At 47.1% G+C, this 10497-nt stretch overlaps 1 pseudogene across 1 annotated transcript; it reads left to right on the top strand.

Annotated features, from left to right (window-relative positions):
• The first annotated feature begins 8141 nt into the window (after positions 1–8141).
• Positions 8142–9652, top strand: LOC308630212 (serine hydroxymethyltransferase, mitochondrial-like; annotated as a pseudogene). Its single transcript has one exon. The product of its transcript is annotated as a serine hydroxymethyltransferase, mitochondrial-like (transcript).
• Positions 9653–10497: the final 845 nt, after the last annotated feature.

Here is a 10497-nt window from a genome sequence, read left to right as displayed (position 1 = left end):
TGAGCCTCTGAGCCACAGGGAATGCCTGGTAGGGGCAGGGGGGAAACACAGGGGTTCTTAGGACACAGACATCACAGCATAAGACTAGATGTTCAGGAGAGATGGTCTGCACACTCCACTTGAACCTGAATACTTAGGGCTGGGAAAGGAATTTAGGAAAAAGAATATGGAAAAATATTCATTCATCTGGTTAACACTAGATGGCAGTGAATGATAGTACTTATTAAAAAATAGGAATCGGGTGTCATTTATAATGGTATTATGAGCATATTTGGACTGTCTTGAGTCTTGACATAGAACAACAATAACAACAACAAAAATCACTTCATCGCTCTTGCCTTGTTTCCTGTTCTAGCTATAATCCAAATGATGTATAAAAGACATTATTTTTTTCCCCTTGTCCAAGGGCAACTACAGTTTTGTCTCAATCTTCTGTATGACACCCGGTTTCTCTAGTCTTCATTTTCGTGCTGCCTTGTGTTGTGATCTTTGACATTTATACACCTTAATGTAAATATCTTTTATTTTTTCTTTCAAAAAAGAGCTTCTGTATAAAAAGAACTCTTTGGAAACAGGGGCACAGTTCATCCTTTGATTGTTTTCATCCATTCCTAGTCAAATGCTTTAAATGCTTTGCGCTTGGAGGGCTCTTAATAAATACTGAATCTTTTAAATATACAATATATTTTATTAGTTTTTGTTTTGCCATATGTGAAACAAGCCTGTGGCATTTCTTTTCCACTTGTTAGTCTTGTTCCCTGTAAGTGTATAAAATTCCTAAAGGAAGAGATTGTGTTATATTTTCACATCCTCAGGAAGTAGAATATTAGCAACTTGGACCATCAGAGCTGAAAAGGACCTTAATAGTCACATGGTCCAACTCCATCCGTTTCCAGAAGGAGTAACTAAGGTTCAGAGCAGCTTGGTAACTTGCCTGGGGTCACTGAGCAGCCCTTTAGAGAGGCGTTAGAAACAGAACCAAGGTATCTTGGTCAGTAGAGTTTCTTCATTAGTACTTTTTAAGTTCCCAGGCCGAGGTGCTGAACGAAAGTAGTTTCTCTCCAGGGTGGGGTCCCGGGCTGGGGGAAACGTCCTATCCACGGTCACTTCTCTCAGCCGGCTTCCGAGGCTTTGAAGCTCGGGGAGATGGCACAGGAGTCCCGCGCAGGCTCTGCACGACGGGCAGACAGATGGGATACGAGGCCAGTTGTCCTTTAAGCCACTGAAGCAATCCCCCTCGGTCCCCAAAGGGTGACTGCAGGTGTCTGAAGCTCTCTGCCTCCAAGAGGAAAGAAGTGTCGCCAATCCTAAACTTAAAGGGGAAGAGAAATTTGGGACTGGGTCGGTGAAGCTTCGCACACCCCAGCCTGTCACCACCCACGTCCAGGGGCGACTATGGCAGCGCAGGTGGCCTCGCAGGTGGGCCGGGTGACAGCGCTGGGGGCCAAGCGTCCCGCGCCCACGCCCTCCGCCCGCCTGCGCTGCGCCCGGGCCGCGCGCCACCTCCGGGTCCCCGCCTGACGCCGGTCCAGCGCTCCCTCCGGAGCAGGATGCATGCCCAGCTGCCCCGACTCTGCGCTGGTAGCGCAGGCAGGAATGTTCCCAACTGTCAGCGGGGCAGGGCCGCCAATCCGGACTCCCCTGACTCTCCGAGACAACTTGTAAGAGCGGAGAGCTCACAGGACAATAAGCAGGAGGGTCGGCTGGGTGGCTTGGGGCTGCGCTTACTGGCGAGAGCGCTGGGCTGCGGAAGACCGGAGCCCTTGAACCAGGGGAGGCTTGACTTGGTTCGCCCTGATTCTACGTCCTTCCAGCCCCAGCTAATCTCGGGCTTACAGGAATATACACTCGCTCTGTGAAACTGTGGAGCGACTCTTGTCTGTTGCCCAAAGAAAAAGAATTTTTTGAAAAGTTAAAAAAAACCAAAACTTTCCTGAGCTTAAGAAATCTTCCAAATTTTACCCAATTCGAGATCTCTTCAGGTGTTTTCCTGACAGAAAGCCATCAATCACCAGCACAGGTGAAACCTTACCTCACACTTGCTTCCTCTAACCCCTGCCCTAGCGAGCCTTCTTGGGTAGCATATAACTTTTCCTTTTTAATTTTATAAATTGAAAGATGAGTAGTGTGGGTTCTATTTTTCCATTCCTTCCCCTTCTCTTTATATACAGGCTCATTTCCCCCAATATTTTTAAACGAAATATTCTATCTAGACCAATCCACACCCTGGTTGTCGTCCTATGGCTATAGTCTCACTTAGTACTGTGTCCTTTAAAAGGCTTGGATACAGCAGGAGCTTTGTGGCCGTTCCCTCACTGCATCTAGAGAAGAGAGTGGCCAGTGATACATTTTATCACTGTAGGATGCAAGAGGAAGACATTCATGAAAATGTGAGAAGCAAGAACTTAATACCCGGGAAAGTCAACTGTTTACAGGAGAGGAGGCCAAGAGAGGCTGGACCTGACACAGCCTGCAGGTCTTCTATGAACAGGAGCCAATACTTTTCTTCTTTGGGGCATTTTGCCTTCCTATGGAATGTCTGTTCCATTTCAAGATTGGAAACTTAAATGCAGAATGTGTGTTGTTTTCATTTAGTTTGAAGACATCAAAGATGGGAATATGCCTGTTACAGTCTTGAGTACTTGGTAAATAACGGGCTGAAAAGCAATTTTTAAGTCTGACCAACTCTTCACCTATTGGTGAAAAACTTCCAGTCACTTTTAGGTAATAAAAAGTTCAGTCTGAAAACCAAAGGTTATCACCGAATTTCACATGCTTCCTCTGTCCTAGCCTGGCTTGCCTTAGAAGCCCGCAGTGTGGAGAGGTTGTGTCATATTGGCCCCTCTTCTCTTTCCTCATTGGTCCCTCCTTCCACATTCAGTATGCTGCCTGTCTCTTACAGGAAGGGGAAAAGGAGGAGAAGTCTGCATAGATCAGTGCAGCTCTAATCTAACATTGAACCCCTTGGGTATGGCAGGCATCCAGAGTGAACTCATAAGATGCTACTGCGAGTTCTTAAGAGTCTTTTGCTGGGGACCTCTAACTGCAGCTCTCTGGTGTGGGTTCTGTCTGTTAGTCCCTTTTGCCTTCTCACTCTTTACCTTTTATATTCGATGTCATATATCCAGCCTTTTTTGGCTTAGGTTCTTCATCCCTGGCTGGAAGCCCTCTAGGGAAGCGTCCTTTACGAGATGGCGAGTGGCTGACTCCTTTCTATACGGTCTGTATGTGGCCCATAGGAAGTACGTACCTTTACCCACTTCATGGAGATGCAGCTTGCTGTGACTTTAGAAGTATAGGGTTACAGCAGTGGTACTCAAAGCGGGGCAGAGAATGGGAGACAGGGACATTTTGGTTGTCACAATTGGGGTGGGGGAATGCTACTTGCATCTAATAAGTATGTCACTGAATGTCCTACAATGTACAGGGAAGCTCCCACAACAAAGAATTAGACCCAAAATTCCATAGCTCAAGGTTGGCACACACTGGATTAGAGGAGCAACTTCCGGACACTATAAAAGTCTATAATACCCTGCAAGAGTTCAAACGGAAACAGAACAGAGACAGAAACTGAGAAGAGTCATCACTTAACTGTTCTTTAGAATTTCCAGAAGATTTGGCCTATTTATGCCCTGTCACTGTGCATGGGCTCATGTGTAGGTCTAGTTATAAGCTAATAAAATACTCTCAAAATGTGTTCTAGCTACCCACGTGGATGTCCCTCGATGCTGGATCAATTTCTCATTAAGAGACCTTTGCTAATTCTTAAACTACCTCCTTACTTTGCATTTCTGTAAATCCACTCAGCACCACATCTGAAAATAGTAAGATTAGTCAGCATTGCATCTGAAAATAGGAAGACTTGTCAGAAACCAAAAATGAGCATTTCTTAGGTACTTGCCTTGAAGGCTTAATCACTATCACAGCTGCGTTCTGAAAGGCGTCATAGTAAGAAGAAGGGCAGCATTGCAGGGGCCCCTAACTGGCAAATAATGATGAAGTCACTAAGGACAAGCAAAACTCAGCCTCACTGGACAAGCTGCTCACCCTTCAGCTGGGGAGACCGACTTTTCTTTCAACTTAATTAAACTTAGGTATGAGGGAATGAATAGCATTTCATAAAGCTGGGGCCACAGAGAACTGCCCTGTTTATTTTAGAAATTGAATCACTGTCAACTTCATGTTTATTTCAGATGTTACTAGGTAATCAACAGGCAACAAACAGCAGGAGAATAGATCCGGCAGTGCCATAAGGTAGCAGTTGCCGCAGGTGACATAGGAGGAAAAGGTGTTACATTATAGTGGAAAGAAATCACAATGTGTGCAGCTGCTATCACAGGGTTTTGGAAGAAATATGTAAATAGAGCAATGGAGCATAAACATAATGAGGAAATGGGCAGGTCTAAACCCTGTAGAACTTAAACACAGCTTGTTTAGAAAACAGAGATGGTCCTGGTAACTGCAGCTCTCAGAGGTGCAAACGGCTTATGTCTGATTCCAGTCTGTGGTAGCAAGACCCCTCTTTACCTTGAATAAACAGGAAATTACAACCAAAGAACGGCACGGTAAGACACAGTAATGCGATCTGTATCACTCTGCACACTAGATTGCCCTGCTCCTGGATTTATATATAAACACTTCAGAGCTTTCAATGGTCAAAGGCTAGATCTGTTTATCTCTGCATTGTGTACTTGGGAATTAAGAGAAAATTAAGGAAAAAACCTACTGTAACAGTAAAAGTCCCTAGTGTAATGTTTAGAGTATAAAATTCCTTTCCTTAGAAAATGTGGCGAACTATGTTGCAGGAACTTTTAAAATGGCACATAGAACAGAATGTTCTTCCACAGATGAAAAATTAAGTGCACCCTGTCCTTCCCCATACCTATCTATGGCTTGGTAACGTGTCAAGCAAGCCAACTGGAAGTGAAGGGGAGAACCTTCTCTAAGGCTCTCCGTGCCTGGATTTTATCAGAGATTCACTTTTTGTCCCTCATGAGGAATTTGCCTTGATTCAGAAGTGGGCTCACCAAACGCCTGCCCTGCACTGCACCTCTGTGCCGAGCCTTTGTCCTGGAAGCTGTAGACCTCCTCATTAGAGAATGCCTGGGGCGCTGTCCTTCAGAGGCAAAAGCTAGAAGTGATGCCAAAGAGATCCTGAGATTGGCTCAGGGCTGAGCAGACAGGAAGTGACCAGGGCAGCACAAGCACCCTGGGCTTCTGATTCTAGGTCAATGTTGTGTCTGTTCCTCCTGAAAATGCTCGTGGTCCCAGACGTCTGTACAGCCGGGCTCACAGACCCTCATCAGTCTGCTGGGTTCTCTCCAGTCACCTGAAACCTATTTGCGTGTGGAAACCAAGCCTAAGGATAGTTGACCTAAAGGAAAGAATGAGAGACACTCCACATGTACTCATTTTTCTGGAAGCCTCAGAGAGCTGGCCCAAGTTCTGCCACATGTACCCTTCAAAGCAGCTGAGTCTCACTTTAGCATATAGTATTTGAGTACCTTGTACAAAGAAAATATGTTGCTTGTTATAGAAGCACAAACGGCATGAAGACCAACTCAAGTATATTTTTAAAAAACCCTAAAGTCGTCCTATGTTTGCATTTAGCTTTTCCATTGACTATCAGCGTAACTTCAGGCTGTTGTTTCACCTTTATGTGACTCAGTTACTTCTTCTGTGAGAGGGATAAAAATAGCCCCTTCCTTACTGGAATGCTGCGTCCCACCCTTTGGGGTTCCAGCAGTTGGGGATGCGGCCCAGGAACTTGCATTTTTAGAAAAGCTCCTTACGTGACTCTGACGAACAGCTAGACATAGGGGCCACTGGTTGCAATAATTCCAAGAAAACAAAACTACTGTCTCCGGAAAATAAAAGACAATTACTTATTTATTTTTTGGCCGCACTGTGAGACATGTGGGGTTATTAGTTCCCCGACCAGGGATCGAACCCATGCCCCCCTGCAGTGGAAGCACGGAGTCTTAACCACTGGACCGCCAGGGAAGTCCAAAAGACATTTATATTTGATGTTAACCTAAACCAGGCATTAACCTGGGAGAATGGTATTCTAGTTCTCGAAATATGTAAATTCAGCATGTATCCTGTTATAGACAGATTAAGAGGGGCAAGAAGAGCACCAGCTCTTTGGTTGCTGGCAGGATTTTCTCAGCTAATTTGTATAAAGTACTTAGAACAGTGCTGGGTATATAGTAAATGCTCAAAAGATGTTAGCAATTCTTTTCAGTATTGAGTAGAAATGTTACTGTTTAGTTTAGAAAAATTGTAAGTAGTCTTTAAAGAGATGAGTAACCAGCTCTTTAAGTGAGCAAAACGTCTTTTAGAAATTACATATAAATATCCATGCACATTAAAACTTTATCTAACTTGTTAACTTCTTACATTTTCCCACCAAGCAGTTTTGGATAGCCCTCTTCTTACTCTCACTTCACGTTTTCCGTTTTAAAACTGATATTGATAATCTTTTTAGCTTTCTGAAAAACACATACCAAAAATTACCTGGAAAAGGCATAATGTTCTCTTCTCACTCAAAGAAACTGGAGCTGGAAACATTCTTTAGTCCATCACTGGGACAAATGTTAAAAGAGTATTGGGATACTAAACACATATATCTATAATAAAATTCCAGAAACTTTTCCTGCCTTGTATGTGTTTATGGTACAAGATGTATCTGAAACAGACGTGATGGTTTGAAGGTGTAAGATGTATGGGTTTGGTCGATTCATTTCCCTGAGTTTCCAGAGTGTCCTTATCCTTCCTTCACGAGCCTCCTGCACCTTGCAGACGTGAGCCCACTTGTTCCTTGTTCTTGGGGCAGGGTGACACTTCTTAGCAGACACATAATGACTAAGGAACTTTTAGTAACGTCAATTGTGTGCTGGGTCATTAATGCAAGACCACTTTGTGACCCTGCTCAATTCTTGTAACCCTTTCTTCTCTCCAAGGTGTCCCTTAGCTGGAGCACCAGCCACTATTAAAACATGATCATAAATCATGGTTATTTGTCCACTGACCCTTCTTACGATACCAAAGGAAAAAAAAAAAGAAAAGAAAAGAAAAAAAAAAGAAGCTCAGGCCTTACTTAGACAGCGTCTCTGCTCTTGATGAATCTTTATGGAACCTTATCTTATAGTTTTAACAGCAAAGCTCAGGCTCTGTTTTACTGAAGCTGTTTATAGATCTAATCAGAGTGGATCAGGAAATGTGGTTGACAGCATAGGGCTGCCTGAGAAACCTACTTGCTGGCCAGCATTAAGGCCACTTTTCAGCTTGAAGGCGTGATCAATGGAGTGTGTCTGAGGCTCTGTTTAGATTAAGGGAAATAACGCACTGGTGGCCACATTCATCCCAAGCAAATCATTTTCCCTCACGCGGGCTGCAGTGAAAAGCTTTCCAATAAAGCGCTGACAGGATTAAACACCACCAGCTCCTCACGCGCCCCTCCTGCGGTGGTTGGCTGCAGGCTGGGAGGAGCCCGGGCTCTAGCCTGACCGGGAGGATGGCGCCGCAAGAGAGAGCAGCGCACACGCTGCCCTACCGCTACCTAGCCGGGTGCCCTATGGCCAACGATTGCATCTGTCTGAGGCTTTGTTTCATCACCTGCGAAATGGAGATGTATGAGTCAGGGTTCTCCAGACAACTCTCTCGCTCTATCTAGATCTACAAATACATCATATACATATATATGTATGTATATACATACATGTATATATACCCCTGACTGGGGCGAGGGAGGAGGTACAGACTAGCTGAGGCACAGAACGACACCTCGTCTTCCGCCTTCCTTCGCCTTGAGTCCTGGGTCAAGGTAAAACTGGAAGAGAGCAGTGTTCTCCAGAGGATTGCCCACTGGCTCCAGCGGGAAACTGAGTCGGGGGCAAAAGCTTCTGGCCCTGGGGCTACAGACGGGAAATGGAACCGAAGAAGAGGGGGAAAAAAAAAACTCCAATCCCCAGAAGACCATAAAGCGTCCACCTTACGCATGCGTAGACCCCGCCCCAAGTCAGTGGTTGCCCGGCAGCTGTTGGCGCACATGCGCTCTCCGGCCAGTCTTCTTCCAACCCCTTGTGTTCCCCGGCCGGAGTTGGCACCCGGACCTCCTGCGACCTTCATCTCGGGTTGCGATGTTGCCCTTCTCTTTGCTCTGGGCGACTCGGCCTCTGCAGAGGTGTGGTCACCTGGTCAGGATGGCCACACGGTGCCAGCACAGCGAGGCGGCCCAGACCCAGCCTGGAGAAGCAACCAAGGGCTGGTCAGGCCAGGAGAGTCTATCGGACAGTGACCCTGAGATATGGGAGCTGCTACGGAGAGAGAAGGACAGGCAGTGTCGTGGCCTGGAAGCTCACTGCTCCAGAGAACTTGTGCAGCCGAGCTGCGCTGGAGGCCCTGGGGTCCTGTCTTGAACAGCAAGTACTCGGAGGCTTATCCTGGCAAGAGGTACTATGGAGGAGCAGAGGCAGTGGATGAAATCGAGCTGCTGTGTCAGCGCCGGGCCTTGGCGGCCTCTGACCTGGATCCTGCTCAGGGGGGAGTCAGTGTCCAGCCCTACTCGGGGTCCCCAGCCAACCTGGCTGCCTACACAACCCTTGTGCAGCCTCATGACCAAATCATGGGGCAGACCTGCCCGATGGGGGCCATCTCACCCATGGCTACATGTCTGATGTCAGGTGGATCTCAGCTGCATCCATCTTCTTCAAGTCTAGGCCCTATAAGCTGAATCCCAAAACCGGCCTCACTGACTACGACCAGCTGGCACTCACTGCTCGGCTCTTCTGACCTTGACTCATCATAGCTGGTACCGGTGCCTACGCTCACCTCATCGACTACGCCCGCACGAGAGAGCTGTGTGACGAGGCCAAGGCACGCCTGCTGGCGGACATGGCCCACATCAGTGGCCTGGTGGCTGCCAAGGTGATGCCCTCACCTTTCAAGCATGTGGATGCTGTCAGCACCACCACTCACAAGACCCTTCGAGGGGCCAGGTCAGGACTCCTCTTCTGCCGGAAGGGGGTGCGGGCTGTGGACTCCAAGACTGGCCGGGATATCCTTACACATTTGAGGACCGAATCAACTTTGCTGTGTTCCCATCCCTGCAGGGGGGCCCCCAGGACCATGCCATTGCTGCAGTGTCTGTGGCCCTAAAGCAGGCCTGCACCCGTTCCGGGGGTACTCCCTGCAGGTTCTGAAGAATGCTTGGGCCATGGCTGATGCCCTTCTAGAGTGAGGCTACTCGCTGGTGTCTGGTGGCACTGACGACCACCTAGTGCTTGTAGCCCTGCGGCCCAAGGGCCTGGATGGAGCTCGAGCTGAACGGGTGTTGGAACTCGTATCCATCACGGCCAACAAGAACACCTGTCCTGGAGATCGAAGAGCCATCACACCTGGGGGCCTGCAGCTGGGGGCCCCAGCCTTGACTTCTCAATAGCTCCGTGAAGAGGACTTCCAGAAAGTTGTGGGCTTTACAGACGAAGGCGTCAACATCGGCTTGGAGGTTAAGAGCAAGACCACCAAACTCCAAGATTTCAAATCCTTGCTGCTCAAAGGCCCAGAAACAAGTCATTGGCTGGCTGACCTCAGGCAACGGGTGGGGCAGTTTGCCAGGGCCTTCCCCATGCCTCGTTTTGATGAGCACTGAAGGCACCTAAGAAATGAAGCCCGCATACTGACGTTTATTCCTCTTCCCCCTACCTGGACAAGTTGGGTGTTGGGGGTAACTGCCTACCTTCCAATTTTTTGCTGGAGGAGGGGAAGGCCGCCCACTTAGGGGCAAAGGCAGGTGTAGTTCCCCTTCCCAGAATTTGTAGCTGAGAAGGTTGCTTCTTGCCACAAGACTTAGAAGGAAGAGGCTTGGGGCTTTCTGCCCTGATCTCTCTCACTGTCTCAGTGTTATAGACTCCCTGCCCTCTCTTGGGGAGGGGGGAGTTCCCCTTGTGAGCCAGAGGAAGGAGTGGGTAGGCACCCTTCTTTCATTTTTATCTAATAAAATGCTAACCTGCAAAAAAACCTAAAAAACAAAAAATGTATATACATATATACATACATATATATGTATATAATATATTTGTAGATCTAGATAGATACATACATACATATATACACACATACATATAATGTAATAGATACACACACACATATAATATCTACCCACTTATTTATATGGAGATCTATTTTAAGGAATTGGTGCATTTGGTTTGGGGGCTGGTGAGTGTGACGTCTGCAGGGCAGCCCTGGGGGCTGGAGATCCAGGCAAGGGCTGATGCTGCAGCTTGAATCTAAAAGCAGTCTGAAGGCAGAATTCCCTCTTCCTCAAGGGAATTCAGTTGTATTTTCTTAAGGCCTTCAGCTGATTAGAAGAGCTCACTCACATTGTAGAAGGTAAACTGTGTTACTCAAAGTCTTTGGATATAAATGTTAATCTCATCTAAAACATACCTTCGCAGCAGCATCTAGACTGGTGTTTGGCCAAAAACTGGGTGTCAC

The sequence above is a fragment of the Mesoplodon bidens genome (assembly GCF_964165515.1).
Source record: "Mesoplodon bidens genome assembly, chromosome: 16".
NCBI classification, from domain to species: domain Eukaryota; kingdom Metazoa; phylum Chordata; class Mammalia; order Artiodactyla; family Ziphiidae; genus Mesoplodon; species Mesoplodon bidens.
The sequence above is the reverse complement of the archived record's forward strand: the minus strand, read 5'-3'. Positions and strand labels throughout refer to the sequence as shown.